The sequence below is a fragment of the Crocuta crocuta genome, unplaced genomic scaffold (assembly GCF_008692635.1).
Source record: "Crocuta crocuta isolate KB4526 unplaced genomic scaffold, BGI_CrCroc_1.0 scaffold27, whole genome shotgun sequence".
Lineage (NCBI taxonomy): Eukaryota > Metazoa > Chordata > Mammalia > Carnivora > Hyaenidae > Crocuta > Crocuta crocuta.
The window spans coordinates 1,724,414-1,733,592 of NW_027532250.1; the positions used below are offsets into that span (position 1 = coordinate 1,724,414).

Here is a 9,179-nt window from a genome sequence, read left to right on the forward strand (position 1 = left end):
AACATCCTGTCCGCTTCCCTCCTTCTTCCCAAGGTGATGGAGGCCCAGGTAGGAGAAGCCATTTCTCCTGACTCGGGGCCGCTCCCCCCACATCCCTCCTACGAGGCAGATGCGCCGGGCGCTGGGTGATGGGGAGACACCAGGCAGGCAGAGCCCCAGACCGCGGGGCTCACAGGCTGGTGAAGCAGATCTGGCTGAGGGGTGGGGGTGGGGGGGAGCATGAGGAAGGCTGTGCACACCCAGGCCAGGATGCCCGTTTCTGGAGCCCCAACTAGAACTTGAACACAATTAGGGCCGGAAGAGCATGTCAACCGTTCTTCAATTTAAAAAAAAAAAAGTTATGGTGGGAGGAAAAAAGAACCGGAAGAGCAAAGACACCTGGTTTGGCTGTGCCCTGCCCCCACCTCTGTGTTCTCACCGCTGGGGTGTTCAGCACACTCACCAGGCTTCATCTGGTCCCTCGGGGGGTGGCACCCAGAGGAACTTCCCTTGCAAATGCTTTCTGGCTTTTGCTCAGGCCTTGGGAAGAAAAGTAGCGTCGTGAGTCGTGTTTTCTGTGCCTGACGCCCCATACTCCTCCTTTCAAAAGATGCCCAGGGGGTGAGCAGGGGAGTCTGGACTTTGAGGAGGGGGGGGGGGGGNGCCTTCTTTGAACCTATCATTCAGACTTAATGATGTTCGTTTTGGTCTGAAGCCAGGTCTCCGTCCATGTAAGCCAGGCGGGGGCAGCGTTTTCCTGCCGAGCCCAGGGCTTCGAAGACAGAATTGGGGTGGGGGCGGGGGTGGGCGTTATTCCTGGTCACAAGAATCTGTTGTCATTGTCCACACGCGACCACAGTGGGATAAAACGGCTCCGCGAACCCCACCGGACATTTCTCCTGGTCCACTCTTACTAGGAGGGGAGGGGGCTGCGGGCAGTAGCCACCGTCCTAAGAGCAGGAAAGCCAGTGTCTCCACTGTTTAAAAAAAATCCGGGGCGCCTGGGTGGCTCAGTCGGTTAAGCGTCGGACTTCGGCTCAGGTCATGATCTCACTGTTGGTGGGTTCGAGCCCCGCATCAGGCTCTGTGCTGACAGCTCAGAGCCTGGAGCCTGGTTCAGATTCTCTGTCTCCCTCTCTCTCTGCCCCTCTCCCACTCTGGCTCTGTTTCCTTCTGTCTCAAAAATAAATAAACATTAAACATTTTTTTAAGTTATAAAGAGATATTATCTAGGACTTTATCGCTAATGCATCGAGAAGCCCAGAGGTTTGGTGGAAATGGCCCCGGAGACGTGGCTTTGGAAGCAGGTTCCAACAAGGTGTGGAACTGAGCAAGGCGGCCTCTCTGAGCCTCACTGTTTGCATCTGGGAAGTGGGGATAAAGAGAAAAACAAGCATTCTGGAGTTGGTGCTCCCGGGAGGCTCTAGGTGGCTGCTGGTTGGGGTGCAAACGCTGGAAGTAGTTCGGCTCCGTGGGCTTCGGTGTTCATTTCTTGGCATAGAACGCATTTTTTCTGGATGCACTCATACCCAGGACACTACGAACTGGCGATAGGGAGGGGTGGCTGGGGGATGTTATCCACCCCTATCTGCTTCAGGGGCCCCAAATAACATAACCTACTGAGCTTATCCTACAAATAAAAACAGAAACATGGAGCTTATGTTACAGACAAACGCAGCTTCGGGCCAGGCCCCAGGCCTCCCCTGTGAGGGTGTCTCCGGGCCCCTCTTGGTTAGAAGCCCTGCAGCCCACAGGCTGGGCTCTCCGGAGCGGGGAGGAAGCCTCCGGGGACTCCAGAGAAGCCCAGGATCTGATCCGAAACCACCACGTTTTCGGATCTGGGTGAACCCAGACTTTGGGATTTCAGGTTTTGGGACCCCATCACTCACCTGGGGCCTTGGGAGGTCCACGTCCTGAGTTGCTCAGTATCCACCGCCCCCCGCCCCCATGGCCTTTGTTCCAGGGGGCGGAGTCTCACGTGCAGATGCTGGAACGCTCCTTGGAGCCCTGTCCCCGCAAACGGAGAGAGCGCTCGGATGCCGGAAGGGACCCAGGTGGGGTGTCGTCAGGCCCCGTACCCTCCCTCCTTTCAGCCCCCACCTCTGAAAGGCCCAGTGGAAGTCTGTCTGGAGGGGGGTCCAGCACACCTGACTTCCAGCAAAGGCTGGCGGGGAGGGGGCCCTGGAAGGTTCTGGAAGGTTCTGAGGTGAGCCCCTTTGGTTTGCTGGAAAGTCTGGACTATTGTTTTCTCCCTTATAAAGACCCATTCCCTGGATTCGACCCAGACCCAGGACGGGCCCAGGACAAGCCCTGAAAATGCAGCTGGGACCCGGGGCTCCGGGCCCAGGGCAGAATGAGAGCACCCAGGAGCTCCCCCGGTGGGGGCCTAACGCACTCCAGGGGCCGCTGAGGGTGGGAGACCTCAGGCTCTGCTTCGAAAGCAGACACAGGCACGGACTGGAGGGGTCTGCATTTGTACCCTGCCTTCACCGCTGCTCCCTGGGTCTGTCTGCCCGTGCGTGCCACGGGCCATGTGCCTGGTGCCCTGCAGTGAGGCCATTGGGCATCTAACCACCTAGCACGGAGCCTGGTACAGAGGGGGCTACGGATACACACAGGAGCATCACACTCCTGTTTCCGTGACCACCGGCCATTAGCATCACAATTGTGCCTTATAAATCACTGCTGGTCATTCTCTGAGGACAGTGGTGATGCTGGCATCTCCACGAACATTTAATATCAGGAGAGTTTGCCTTGGGGATATTGGTTGGGAGTTCTGTTTCTGCACGTTTTCTAGTAAGTGACCAGAAATCACCGTCACCTCCTCAGACTTCCTCAACGTGAAGGTGCAGAGACCCTCGGCAAACTCAGGAATGATTTCCGAAAGCCTTGAAAGAATTGTCCAGAAAGTGGGGAGAAGATGTTCAAAATCTTTGCTGGAAAGAACGGGACAGGAAACCCAAATGGCCAACAACTTGTATAAAGAAAAATAAAATAAGTTCACCTCATTAGCGGTTTAAAAACACAGATGAAAACAGCAGCCAGGATTTGAAAACACGAATGAGACTCCCCAGAGCCGGTCAAAAGGTGAGTAAGCAAAGCTCTAAAACTTGGTGATAATTGCCACACCTATTCCAGCGCACCTGGCAATGTGGATCCAAAGATTCGAGATGCACACCCCGTGTCCGAAAGAAACAATTGGAAATGAGAGCAAACAGGGGCTCGCAGGTGACTCAGTCAGTTAAGCGTCCGACTTCAGCTCAGGTCATGATCTCACAGTTCGGGGGTTCGAAGCCCGCATCGGGCTCTGTGCTGATGGCTCAGAGCCTGGAGCCTGCTTCAGAATCTGTGTCTCCCTCTCTCTCTGACCCTCCCCGGCTCATGCTCTGTCCCTCTCTGTATCTTAAAAAAATAAAATGTTTAAAAAACATTAAAAATAATTTAAAAAAGAGAAATGTTAGCAAACATACATGTTTTAAAATCTTTTTCAAATATTGAAATAGCAGAAAAGAAAACGTGGTTATACCCTAAATGTCCAAACAGAGAGAGGCCCAGAGGCCTGAAAGCCATTAAAAATCATGGCTTGGATTTTTTTTTCATTTCATTTTTTTCCATCATGGTAATGTCCATCTCCTAGTTCCCATCCATGCACCCCCCACCCCGTTTAGTAACCATTGGTATGTTCTCTACAGTTAAGAGTCTGTTTCTTGGTTTCTCTCTCTCTCTTTTTTCCTTTGCTTATTTGTTTTGTTTCTTAAGTTCCACACATGAGTGAAATCATATGATATTTGTCTTTCTCTGACTGACTTAGTTCACTCAGCATTATACCCTCTGGCTCTGTTGTGTTGTTGCAAATGGCAAGATTTCACCTTTTTTGTGGCTGAATAATATTCCATTGTGTATGTCTATACCACCTCTGCATTATCCAGTCATCGGTCAATGGACACTTGGACTGTATGTAATGCTGCTATAGACATACGGTGCATGTATCTCTTTGACTTTGTGTTTTTTGGGTTTTTTTAAGTTTTTTTTTTTCATTTATTTATTTTTGAGAGAGAGAATGTGTGAGCAGAGAAGGGGCAGAGAGAGAGGGAGATGGAGAATCCTAAGTAGGTTCAGCACCGTCAGCACAGAGCCAGACGTGGGGCTCAAACCCACAAGCAGTAAGATCATGACCTGAGCCAAAGTCAGACGCTCAACCAAATGAACCACCCAGGCGCTCCTTGAATTAGTGTTTTTGTATTTGGGGGGTAGGTGCCCAGTAGCGCAATCAGTGGATCATATGATGATTCTATTTTTAATTTTTGGAGGAAACTCCATTCTACTTTCCACAGCAACTGTGAGCAGTTTGCATCCCCACCAGCAGTGCAAGAGGGCTCCTTTTCTCCACATCCTCGCCCACACTTGTTGTTTGTGTTTTTTACTCTAGCCGCTCTGACAGGTGTGAGGCGATATGTCTAGGTAGTTCTGATTTGCATTTCCCTGATGATCAGTGACATTGACCATCTTTTCTTGTATCTGCTGGCCATCTGGATGTCTTCTTTGGTGAAACCTCTGTTCATGTCGTCTGCCCACTTTTTAATCGGATTATTTGTTTTTTGGGGTATTGAGTTTTATACGTTCTTTATATATTTTGGATACTAACCCTTTATGGGATGTGTCATTGGCAAATATCTTCTTCCATTCAGTAGGTTGCTTTTGAGTTTTGTTGATGGTTTCCTTCGCTGTGTAGAGGCATTTTATTTTGATGAAGTCCCAATAGTTTATTTTTGCTTTTACTTCCCTTGCATCAGGAGACATATCTAGAAAAGTCATGGCTTAAATATAATCCCCTGGAAAGCGTACAGATGGAGACAGGCAGGCAGACAGACTGGAAATAATTTGTAACTGAAATTCTATGGGTGATTTTTGTTTTCTGTTACTACGATTTTGTTTATTTTTCTAATTTAGTGATGTTCTAATTGCTAATTTTCTAACATAGTGAACAGAGTTGGCTCTGTAATCAGAAAAAAAAGATAATTGGCAGTTTTATTTTTAAAGTAATACTCTGGGAAGCATGGTGTAGCCATTCATTCTTTTTTATTAGAGATTTATTGAGCAAGAGGGAAGCTATCATTCAGTTACTTGACTTCTCAGTCCCTCAGCTTCATCATGGGTAATACAGAGCTTTTAAAGCACCTACCATATAGTGTGTGTGTGTGTGTGTGTGTGTGTGTGTGTGTTGTCACGTGCGCATGGGTGTGATATGAAATGAGATCATCTGTATAACAGCGCTTAGCAGTGCCTGGCAATGCAGCATCTCCGAAACCGTTAGCTGCTATTATGATTATTACCACTTTTGCTATTGTTCTAGTTGTTTCCAAAGGAGAAAAGGGGCGAGAAACACTAGTGGAGCTCCAGGCTTAGGGAATGATTTGAAAGCCACGTGTTTCCGGGTGCAGGCAATGAACGGGTCCTCCAAAAGCCAAGGTCATATGGGTCATGAGGGTGACTATGATGAGGGTCCAGAGGACTGGAGGACGGGTAAGAACCGGCGGTGTGGACGGTAGTGGATATAAAGTCACAGGAGTGGAAGTGACGCCCCAGCCCTCGACTGCCCGCATTTCCATCAGGTCCTGCCCAGGAGCAGGTCCTGCCCAGGTCCTGCCCCGGGACCTTCCAACCCCAACCCCGCCCGTAGCCACGCCTCCATTGTGACCCCAACCGATCACCCGCGCTCCCAACCCCGCCTCCCTTGCACCTCCAACCACCCCCAGCCCACCTCTAGCCCCGCCCCCAGCCCTGCCTCAACCACGCCCCCCCGGCAGCCTTGCTCGGAGCTGCTCGCACCAGGGCCCGGGGCCTAAACTGGCCGGGGTGCAAACCGGATTCTCCCCTGGGAGGTAGGGTCGAAGCCAGAGAAGCCTGCAGATGGGGCCAAAGGCAGATGCAGAAAGGATGCTCTGGGGTCGGTCAAGGTCACTGGCCGGCTGGGACGGTTGCCGCCCGAGTTTTTATAGGACACGGTCCCAGCGAGGAGAGGTGGCCGCGGATCCCACGCGGCGGTGGTAGCGTCACCTCCCACTCATGCTCTGTGCTCGGCTCGCTGCCAAGCGCCCGGATCCTCATTCTCTTTCTCCTGGAACCCAGGCAGTAACCTAGCCCTTAGGTACAATTGGCACCCCCTCTTCATGGAAGTAGACTCCAAGCTGTTCAGTAACTTGTTCAAGGTTCACAGCTGGGAGATGGCAGAATGGGAGTTCAAACCCAGGCACTGGCCCATCGTGCACAGCAGTGTTAGGTCATTGCTGGGTATTGTGGGCCAGCCTGGTGACTGTCCCTTACAACCAAAAGTCGCAAGTTAAAGCAAAGTATTACAGCAGGCATCCCCTTAGTAAATGAGGAAGGGGTCCATTAAAAAGAGTGGTACAATCATTTGGCATCAACAGCACCTCCTGGCTATGCCTGGCGCTCCGTGCTCAGCCTGGGCAGGGCAGGCAGTGAAACAGGACCNGGGAATTTAGACACTGTCTTCAGCTAAAGAATGGCCATCAAAAGATATCAACTCTTAATCTCCGGAAACTGTAAATGTTATCTTATTTGGAAAAAGGATCTTTGCAGGTGTGATTAAGCTCAGGAGTTGAAGAGATAATCCAGGATTATCTAGGTGGGCCCTAAATGCCATCACAGTGTCCTTGTGAGAGAGAGAGGGACAGCAGACAAACACATGCAAGAGAGGAAAAGGCCATGTGAAGACGGAGGCAGAGGCTGGGGCAATGTGGCCACAAGCCAAGAAATGCCAGCAGCCACCCGATGCTGGAAAAGGCAAGGAACGGATCCCCCCCACCAGAGCCTCCCAAGAGAGCAAGGAGCCACCGACACCTTGATCCTAGCCTAGTGTATTAATTAATCATGTTTTCTGGCTTCTGACTTTCAGAGCTGTGAAAGAATATATTTCTGTTGTTGTTTTACATTTTTTAACTTTTATTTATTTTAAAAATAGTAATATTTTTGAGAGACAGAGACAGAGTGAGTGAGTGGGGGAGGGACAGAGAGAGAGACACACACACACAATCTAAAGCAGGCTCTAAGCTGTCACAGAGCTCGATGCGGGGCTCAAACCCACGAACCATGAGATCATGGACGAAGTCGGACGCTTAGCCAACTGAGCCCCCCAAGCACCCCTATAGTTCTGTTGCTTGAGGGCACCGGGTTTGTGGCTATTTGTTCTAACAACCACAGAAAACTCACACAGCCTAAGTGCAGTGGGGGATGTAGCAGAAGGAGCGTAGGATGAGAAGCCCTGTAATGTAGATCCAAATCTTGGCTCTGCATTCTAGGGACCCTGGAATGATTATTAACACTCTTTCTTGCCTTGGTCTGGCCACTCATGCCATCGAGGGGGTATTGTATACTTGTATTAGTTGAGCTATTTCGGTTGCATGTGACAGAACTCCAGCCTCAAATAACAGAAGTAAAAGATACCACGCACATTTCTGACGGGAAAGAAGAGAAACGGTGGGGTTAGCTTCAGGCTCAACTGGATCTAGGGGTTCAAAGGAGCTATCACTCCTTCTCTCCCTCCCCCATGGCCTGTCTTTTATCTCTTCTCTTGCAAGTTGGTCACATGCTCTTATTCTGCAGAGAGGATCCTTCCACCTCCCTTAAGGCTTGATCCATTCCATTCGTCTTCACGGCTTAACCACCTCATCTGAGTCTAAATGCTCTGAATGGCCAGACTCATAAGACCTGCTTGGATCCTGGGTCCAATTGCTGTAGCCAATGACATCAGGCACTAGGGTTGGCCTGGCACCCCACCCCTGTCATGGGGCTCCCTGTGGCACAGACTGAGGACTGGGTTATGTAATTGGCAGCACCCACCACAGCCTCATTGAAAACGTGCTGAGCACAGACTCCCAAAGGCACAGGGCAGGGCGCCCCAACCAGGGATGGGAACGGATGCAGGGCACACACGACCAACGAACGTCTACCGCATTCCCTCGCGGACTTGTCGCGAAGACCAAGGGGTGGCCGGTATGAACACGCTCCGTGAGGCGGGAGAGCCCGCGGTGTGCGCACCGTGGACGCCTGTGGTCTCAGCCCGCCTGGCGCTGCCCGCGTGGTCCCAGACCCTCGGTTTCTTCTTCCTCCTCCTCCCTGACAACCCCCAGGCCTGGCCTACAGCTGCTAACCCAGGGCAAGAGGAAGACTGGGCCAGTGAGCCGAGGTGACTTCAGGCTCCATGAGAGCTTTAACCGCGCCCCCCCCCTTCAGCATTAGCCCAACAGAAAATAAGGAGTCATGACAGTCATTGAGCACGAGATATGACATTTAAAATGCAGCAACTGGGGGATTCGGAAATGCCCTAAACATGATATAGTATTGAATGAAATCTTTGTGTCACTGCCTGTCCCAATTGATGCTGCCGAGACACGCCATGTTGCCATTTGCCTTCCATGTCGCTGGTTTTTCCTGCTCACCAGGCAGGTGCGCGATGGCCGGAACTTCATGAGTGGACCCAGAGCAGCGGAACTGCGTCACAATGCGGCTTCCAGCTTGAGAGTCACTGTGTTCGGAAATTCAGAGTCTCTTCTCCATTGCCCAGACTAAGAGCAGTGTGAGTAATCTGTATTTCTGTACTATTTGTTATGAGCTCAGTCTGGTGCTGTAACTAAGCTAATACACCAGCAAGTAGCCACACGTGGTTCCGAGCACTTGGGATGTGGCTGGTCTGATCTGAATTGAGATGGGCTACAGTGTGAAATATACACCGTATTTCAAACCCCTAGTACCGGGGTGCCTAGGAGGGTTCAGTCAGTTAGGCGTCTGACTTCAGCTCAGGTCATGATCTCACAGGTCACGAGTTCAAGTCCCATATCGGGCTCTGTGCTGACAGTTCAGAGCCTAGAGCCGGCTTCAGATTCTGTCTCCCTCTCCCTCTCTCTCTGCTCCTCCCCCATTCATGCTCTCTCTCTTTCTCTCTCTCTCTCTCTCAAAAATAAACATTAAAATTTTTTTTTAAAACGGGTGCCTAGGTGGCTCAGTCGGTTAAGCCTCTGACTTTGGCTCAGGTCATGATCTTATGGTTTGTGGGTTTGAGTCCCACATCAGGCTCTGTGCTGACAGCGCAGAGCCTGGAGTCTGCTTTAGATTCTGTGTCTCCCCCTCTCTCTCCACCCCTGTCCTACTTACACTCTGTCTGTCTCTCTCTCTCAAAAATA

General features: G+C 50.9%; 1 long non-coding RNA gene across 1 annotated transcript in view; it reads right to left on the reverse strand.

The window, feature by feature from the left end:
• Positions 1-2,538, reverse strand: part of LOC144243333 (uncharacterized) — a 6,489-nt gene extending 3,951 nt beyond the window's left edge. Inside the window, exons 1-3 of the long non-coding RNA XR_013338618.1 lie at positions 2,459-2,538; positions 1,869-1,986; positions 443-519 (exon numbers count right to left, since the gene is read on the reverse strand). This is a non-coding gene — a long non-coding RNA (uncharacterized LOC144243333). The remainder of the gene's footprint in view (positions 1-442; positions 520-1,868; positions 1,987-2,458) is intronic.
• Between the last annotated feature and the right edge of the window lie 6,641 nt (positions 2,539-9,179).